We start from the raw sequence: 7,366 nt of genomic DNA on the forward strand, positions 1-7,366 counted from the left end.
ATTCTCTCCCCCAGGACACTAGATTGTAAGAGATGCCAAGCAACTGGGCAGTATGATTGAAGAAGGCAAAGAAGGCCATGTCCTTTAATTGAAAGATGACAGTACCTGTTTCTCTCAATGCTGACCTTTCAGCTTTTGTTGAAGTCAAACATCTGGAGATGACCCTCGCAGCATGAGGTTCCAAATGTCTGCCTTCAGCAAGGGTGTGCCCTATCAGCCACAGCACTGTGCAGTGATGTGGAGCTCTGCCCATCCAGTTTACATCCTTGTGCCTGCAAACTGACAAGCTGACAGCACTATCTCTAACGCCTCTGCCAGACTTTGCCACTGTGCATATCAAGATCTTGCTTTGCATATGAGATTGATCTTGCTTTATACATGTCCTGATGTTGGAAGTCCTGCCTGCATCATCCTGAGCTTCCCCCAGGGTCTATAGGACTGTAGGACTGCCACTGAGTAGCTGGCAGAGCTGGAACAGCCTTGAAACAGGAGCCCCCTTCCTTTTGTGAGGATTTACAGAAACATGGTTTGGCATGATGCCCTCTGTACAAAGTAAAAGGTCAAATACAGTTATTATTATTATAGAGAAGCACTTGATAGATTTAACAAGTTTAAGTTTAATGAATGATTAAACAAATGGCAGTGTAAAAAAAAAAAAGTATAGTGGGAGTACGTGCTTCAGGAGTTTAGATGGGAGTGGGGAGGACTGAAGGAGGGGAATTTGGAGAATGGAAGAATCTGGACATGTAGGCATACAAGCATGGAGAAAATTTCCAGGAAGGAAAAAACTGGCATCAACATTTGATTCAGCGCTGAGCACGATTTATTTGCAGTAACATCCTGGTCAAAGGAGTCCTATAAGGAAGGAGTGCAGAATAGAGTCCAAAGGTAACTACATGATAGCTAATGCTGATCAAGTGTCATTCTGTGCTGGGGATGGAGTTAAGTGCTTTGCCTGGGTGATCTTGTTTAATCCTCACGACAGCCCCATGAAGTGACCACAATTATCATTCTCAACTAATAGAGAAATTGAGACACTGGGAAGTTCATTAGCTTAGCTCCAGGCCGAGAGGAACCACTGAGTGGGCTGGAGTGGAGATGTGACGTGGAAACGTGGGTGCTTCAGAGAAAAGCCATAGAGTAAGGTAGTAAAGTCTGGACTTTGGCACTGAACTATGTGGTGTTTCAAAATGCCAGTCCTGCTTTCTCGCTTTATGATCTTAGACATATTCTCTGACTGTTCTGTGCTTCATCTATAAAATGCAAATGATAAAGACATCCAGGTTATAGGGAGTTTTGCTTCTTTTTATGGTACTGAAGATAGAACCCAGGAGTGTTCTACCTCTAACCTACATCCCCAGCCCTTTTATTTTATTTTGGGACAGGGTCTCACTAAGTTACACAGGCTTGCCTCAAACTTGCCATCCTCCTGCCTCAGCCTAGCTAGTAGGTGGGATGACAGATATGTGCCACCATACCTAGCCAGCTTATAGTAATTTTATGAGGAGTGAATGAGATGTGTTAGTCAGCTTTCTGTTACTGTAAAAACACCCGAGATAAATCAACTTACAGAGAGAAGAGTTTTATTTTGGTCTGAAGTTTTGGAGGTTTCAGTCCATGATGGATTGGCCCTGGAGCTTTGGACCTGTGGCAACACATCATGGGGAGTGCATGGCAGAGCAAACCTGGTCACCTCATGGCTAAGAAGCAAGAAAGCAAAAGGGACCTGGATCCTACCATCCTCTTTAAGGACTCACCCTCAGTAACTCAAAGTACTCCCACTACACCCTACCTTTCTGTGTACAGGGTACTGGAGATGGAATCCAGGAGTGCCCTGCCGCTGAGCTACATCCCCAGCCCTTTTTATTATTTTTTTTATTTTGAGTCAGGTTCTCTCTAAGTTGCTGAGGCTGGCACGGATCTTGAGATCCTCTTGCCTCAGCCTTCTGAGTAGCTGGAATTACAGGTCTCTACTGTCATGCCCTCTTACTTTATTTTAAAGTAAGATTCAACAGGATTCATTAACTGGAAATGTGGGATAAAGATGAGTTAATCATGACCCTTGGATTCCAATTTTATTAACTGGGAAGAAAAGAAATTTTCATGGAAACAGGAAAACCAGGGTAAGGAGCTAGTTTTAGGGGGCAAGACTACACTTTAGGAAAATGTAAGTGGGGGGGGGGTATGGGTGGGGAAAGGGGTCCAAAGGACCCTGGGTTGCATTGCCAGTTCTGCTCACAGCTTTCTGTGTCACCTTGGTAAAGCCTCCTTCCTCCTCTGAACCTCAGTTTCCTGTCAGTCCAAAGAAGCTTTATACTTGAGAACTCAACATTTTCTTCCAAGTCAGATATTCTCCAGTGTCTCCTGGGACACCTTACAGTTCTCCAAAAGAAGGATGATACTGACAGCCCAGTTGTTGGTACTTTTTATTGGGGGGGATGTACTGGGGATTGAACCCAGGGGTGCTTTACCACTGAGCCATATCCCCAGCCCTTTTATTTTTTATTTAGAGACAGGGTCTCACTAAATTGCTGAGGTGGCCTTGAACTTATAATCCTTCTGCCTCAGCCTCCAGAACCATAGGGTGTCATCACACCTGCCCAGCCTATTTTTTTTTAATTTAAATGTCTAGTGCCCTCTAAATGTTTATTGGTTCTCTGCTCCCCAAAGATCCCCTGCTCTGCTGTCTCAGCACTTTGGTGCCATTGGTTTCAGACACCATTTTGCCATTCACGATCCTGTGGGTGGTGGTATTTTGGATGGTTTGCATGGAGTTGCTGCTGTCCAGGTCATCACTGAGTTTGAAGTCCTCCTCTATCCTCCAGCAGGTAGCAGTAAGTGTCGATGATCTCAGCCTCCAACTTGACCTTGATGTTCATCAGGGCCTCCTAGTCCTGGGTCAGGCACTGTTCCTCTGCCAGTTCTGATTCCAGATGCAGCAGGACCCTGTTGATCTGCTCCATTGCCACAATGTAGCAGGGCCTCTATGTCCCTCAGACTCTTCTCTAAAGCTGGCCTTCAGATTCCTCATGGAGTCCAAGTGGATCTCCAAGAACTGGGCAGTGTGTCTCAGCCCCGTGGGCGTCATCTTGGCAGCTCTGATTTCTGCAAACTGAGAAGTGGCCATCCTGGTGCTCTTCTCCATCTGCTGGATCCAGTACTTTTCCAGCTCCTCTTGGATCTTCTGAGTCAGCTTATCATACAGGCCCAGATGTCTTCCATGATCTTCTGAGGTTCTGAGATTTGGGGGCATCCACCTCCATGGTCAACCCAGAGCTGACAATCTGGGTTCAAAGGCCTTTGACCTCCTCCTCATGGTTCTTCATGAACAGCAGCTCCTCATTGAGAGCTTTTATTTCCATCTCTAGCTGCAGCTGAGTGATATTGGTGTCATCAGTGACATTGCAGAGCCCATGGATGTCTCTCTTCATAAACTGGCACATGACCAGCTTTGTCTCAGACTTGACTCTAAAGTCATCAGCAGCAAGATGAGCCCTGTCAACCTCCAGAATGATGCAGGTGTTGTCCACAGAATTTACAAAGATCTGAGCCTGCAGCTCCTCAGTTGTCTTGAAGTAATGTCCCCAGTCTCTGACCTGGGGCACCTTCTCCTCCAGATGTTCCTGAATTTTGCCCTCCAGTCTCCTCATTCTTTCCAGGTAGAAGGCCAGGTGATTGTTCAGATCTTGCATGGTCTCCTTGCTCTAGATGCCACCCATTCCCAAATACCCCCAGCCATCCCCTGGGACACGCAGCCACCCATAAAAGTGGTGGAATGGTACATGAAGGTCCAGGAACCTGAGCCCCTGGCATCTGCATAGATTCTGGCTGCATTGCTGGTGGGTTGGATCCAATGACTGAGAATTGCCAAACCCCAGGGACCAGTAATTGACAGAGAAGGTGGTAGAGTGAAGCTTATGCTGTCCAGAGAGAAAAGCAAGAGAGCAGGACTCAGTTTGGGCCACACTGGTTTTTTTCTTTTTTTTGGGGGGGGGGGAGAACCAGGAATTGAACTCAGGAGCTCAACCACCGAGCCACGTCCCCAGCCCTGTTTTGTATTTTATTTAGAGACAGGGTCTTACTGAGTTGCTTAGCACCCACTTTTGCTAAAGCTGCCTTTGAACTCACGATCCTCCTGCCTCAGCCTCCTGAGCCACTGGGATTACAGGCATGTGCTATAGATCCTGGCTTGTTTTTTGTTTGTTTGTTTTTTTAGATAGAATCTTACTATGTTACCCAGGCTGGCCCGGCACTCCCGGGCTTAAACAATTATCCTGCCTTAGCCTCTTGGTAGCTGGGATTACAGGTGTACCACCCACCAGGCTTCTTAAGATCTTTTTTGAGTCCAGAGGTAGGTGATGGGAGGAGATAGCAATACAGAGGAGAAAACCCTTTCCTTTCTTCATCCTCCCTTAACTGTGGTACCTGGGGCCCTGCAATAGCCCTAGCAGCAGGTGCTCCCAAGCAACCCCAGCCATAGATTCTTACACCTTTCCAGAGGTTCTGAGAATTGGCGTCAGAGAAAATCAAGCGCAATATTATTTGGCTTAGCCTCACTCTCCATTTGATTGGTTTCTAACTCAGGCTTTGTTTTTCTACCAGATTAAAGAAGAAAGGGAAGGCTGTTTTGAAAAGTTCACTATCCTTACCACTGACATCAGAGTCATAGCAACAGTGAAACCAGAGACCTTGGTGGTGGCTGCAGCCCAGCAGAGCTTGTATTTACCAGAGGATACACCTGGTGTGTGGGGGTGGGGGTGGGGGGATGGGATGGTGCCCAGGAACGTCACCTGTCCAGGTGTGGGTCCTGGAACTAGCCTGAGGCAGTTGCAGAGATCCTCCTTTCAGGACAGCCTGTAAAATAGCAGGCACTCTTCTGAGAAGAGCTACATTTTGAAACAGAGGTTTACATCAAATAAAGCAGAATGATGAAACTGAGGCTGAAGAGCACACATGTTGAATGCATGCCAGTCAGCCTAGCTAGAAACCAACACCTGAGGAGACAATTTCTTTTTCCAAATAAAGTACCAATTACACAACAGAGCAGAATAGGACTACAAAGAGACAATGCTCTTTCCCCTTTGTTTTTAGCTGGTCTCTGTGCCTAGACTCTTCAGGTTGTGAAAACGTTGAGCAATTAAATATTAATTCTAGGGCTGGAGTTGTGGCTCAGTGGTAGAGTGCTCACTTAGCATGTGTGAGGCACTGGGTTCGATCCTCAGCACCACATAAAAATAAATAAATAAAGTAATTGTGTCCATCTACAACTAAAGAAAAATATTTTTAAAAATTAATTCTAACATACAGTGATTGACAGTCATTTTAAAAATTCTAATTGACTGTCAGACTTAATGATGAAAGGGAACTCTGACCTTAAGGAGATTTCTTTCAGCTCATATGGAATTGTCATTGTCATTCTTGTCAGCAAACACACTTATTGGACATTTTTATATTAAATAAGATTTTGTTTCTCAAAAGTGCCATGCAAAGATGTTAATGTGCTTGCTGGATTCATAGATTCCAAAAATAATATGACCCACCTTTTTTCAGACAGAGGAAACTGAGGCCCTCAGAAGCAAAAGACTTAATTATCTTTCCTTATTTTAAATGATAGCATCAGGCTCTGATAATTCAAGGAGATGATACACGCAAGTAGTTTTGGTTTTGTTTTTATTTTTGGTTTTGTTTTACAGTACTAGGAATCAAATCCATGCCTGGCACATGCTCAGCAAGTTTTCTACCACTGAGCTACACACCCTTATCCAGAGACATGCAAGAATTGATAATGTTGCTCAAGAAAGAGACCAATGAGAATTAAACCCACAGAGTTTAGTTCCTCATTTGTCTTCATATGAAAAGCATGTCTGGGTGCCTCTCTGAGTGAACTGGTGAGCCAGGAGTTGAAATCTTCCCAGCAAGTTTGGAAAGACAGTAGCAAAATCTAGAAGAGGAGACGCGTGAGAGTGACTGGGTACAGAGAGCGGGCTACTGAAGATTAGTAGTGATGGAGACCCTGAAATGAGGGATAGTCTTCAGAGAAGGCACATGCGAGGAGACCAAAGTATTAGATGTCTGGCCTTCCAGAGAGCCTCAGCAAGGTGCAAGGGCACCTGAGGCATACCATCATTCAGACTCTCATTCATTCGTCACATTCATGAAGTTAGTTCCTATTCTGTTTCAAGCTATAGATCCTGGCATATACAGCAAATGGGAGTCCATGGAACCCAGCAGTCAGCAAGGGGACAATCATGAACAGTGGTGAGAAAGGTAAGGGTGGAACTGGGAGAATAAGAGTCATTCATTCAATGACAAACATCCTCTATATGCCAAGAACATTTCTAGATATCAGTGAGAGAGCCATCGGCAATGGACAAAATGGCCTTGTACACATTACATTCTAATGGATAGACAATAAATAAAATGCTATCTATAACATGGCAGGAGGCAATTAATGCTATGGAATGAAACAAACCAGGAGATGGGGATAAGGAGTCTTGAGGGGAGCTGGCCATCATGGTGCCACCTGTAATCCCAGCAATTTGGGGGTCTGCGTTAAGAGGATCACAAGTTCAAGGCCTGCCTAAGCAACTTAGCAAGACCCTATCTCAAAAATTAAAAATAAAATAAAAGGGCTGCTGGGCGCAGTGGCACATGCCTGTAATCTCAGCAGCTTGGGAAGCTGAGGCAGGAGGATCACGAGTTCAAAGCCAGTCTCAGCAATTTAGTGAGACAGTAAGCAACTCAGCGAGGGCCTGTCTCTAAATAAAATATAAAAAAGGGTTGGGGATGTGGCTCAGTGTTTGTAAAACATCCCTGGGCACTCAGCAGTAAAGTGCCCCAGAATATGATTGTTGGGAAGTGAGACTTCTAAAGAAATGATTAACAGCCAAGCATGGCAACACACACCTGCAATCCCAGCAACCCAGGAAGCTGAGGCAGGAGAATAACAAGTTTAAGGTCAGCCTCAGTAACTTAATGAGAACCTCAGCAATTTAGTGAGACACTGTCTGTCTCAAACGAAAAAATCAAAAGGACTGGGGATGAAGCTCAGCGGTAAAGTGCTCTTGGGTTCAATACTCAATACCAAAAAGAGAGAGAAGAAAGAAGAAAACTCTCATTAAAACTCTTTTCCTTATGTCTGTGGCAATCCAGCAACATATGAAAAGAGACAATGGTTTGTCACCATGAATGAAGGTCAATATGATGATTCAAGTAACTTTGCACTAAAAAACAGATGGGATGGGAACACGGGGATTTTGTGATTTGTGCAACAGGCTGAAGGTTGGGCTCGGAAACTTGGCCACAATTTGCCAGAGCTTTTTGAAATCTCCTACCAGTCTATTTGTTAATGTGTGACTCCAGATCA

The 7,366-nt window shown here is 44.9% G+C and overlaps 1 pseudogene; it reads right to left on the reverse strand.

The window, feature by feature from the left end:
• Positions 1-2,638: 2,638 nt before the first annotated feature.
• Positions 2,639-5,410, reverse strand: LOC124101737 (keratin, type I cytoskeletal 18-like; annotated as a pseudogene).
• Between the last annotated feature and the right edge of the window lie 1,956 nt (positions 5,411-7,366).

The sequence above is a fragment of the Marmota monax genome, unplaced genomic scaffold, assembly GCF_021218885.2.
Source record: "Marmota monax isolate L192 unplaced genomic scaffold, Marmota_monax_Labrador192_F-V1.1 WCK01_AAM20220418_F8-fsc00052, whole genome shotgun sequence".
Classification (NCBI taxonomy): Eukaryota; Metazoa; Chordata; class Mammalia; order Rodentia; family Sciuridae; genus Marmota; species Marmota monax.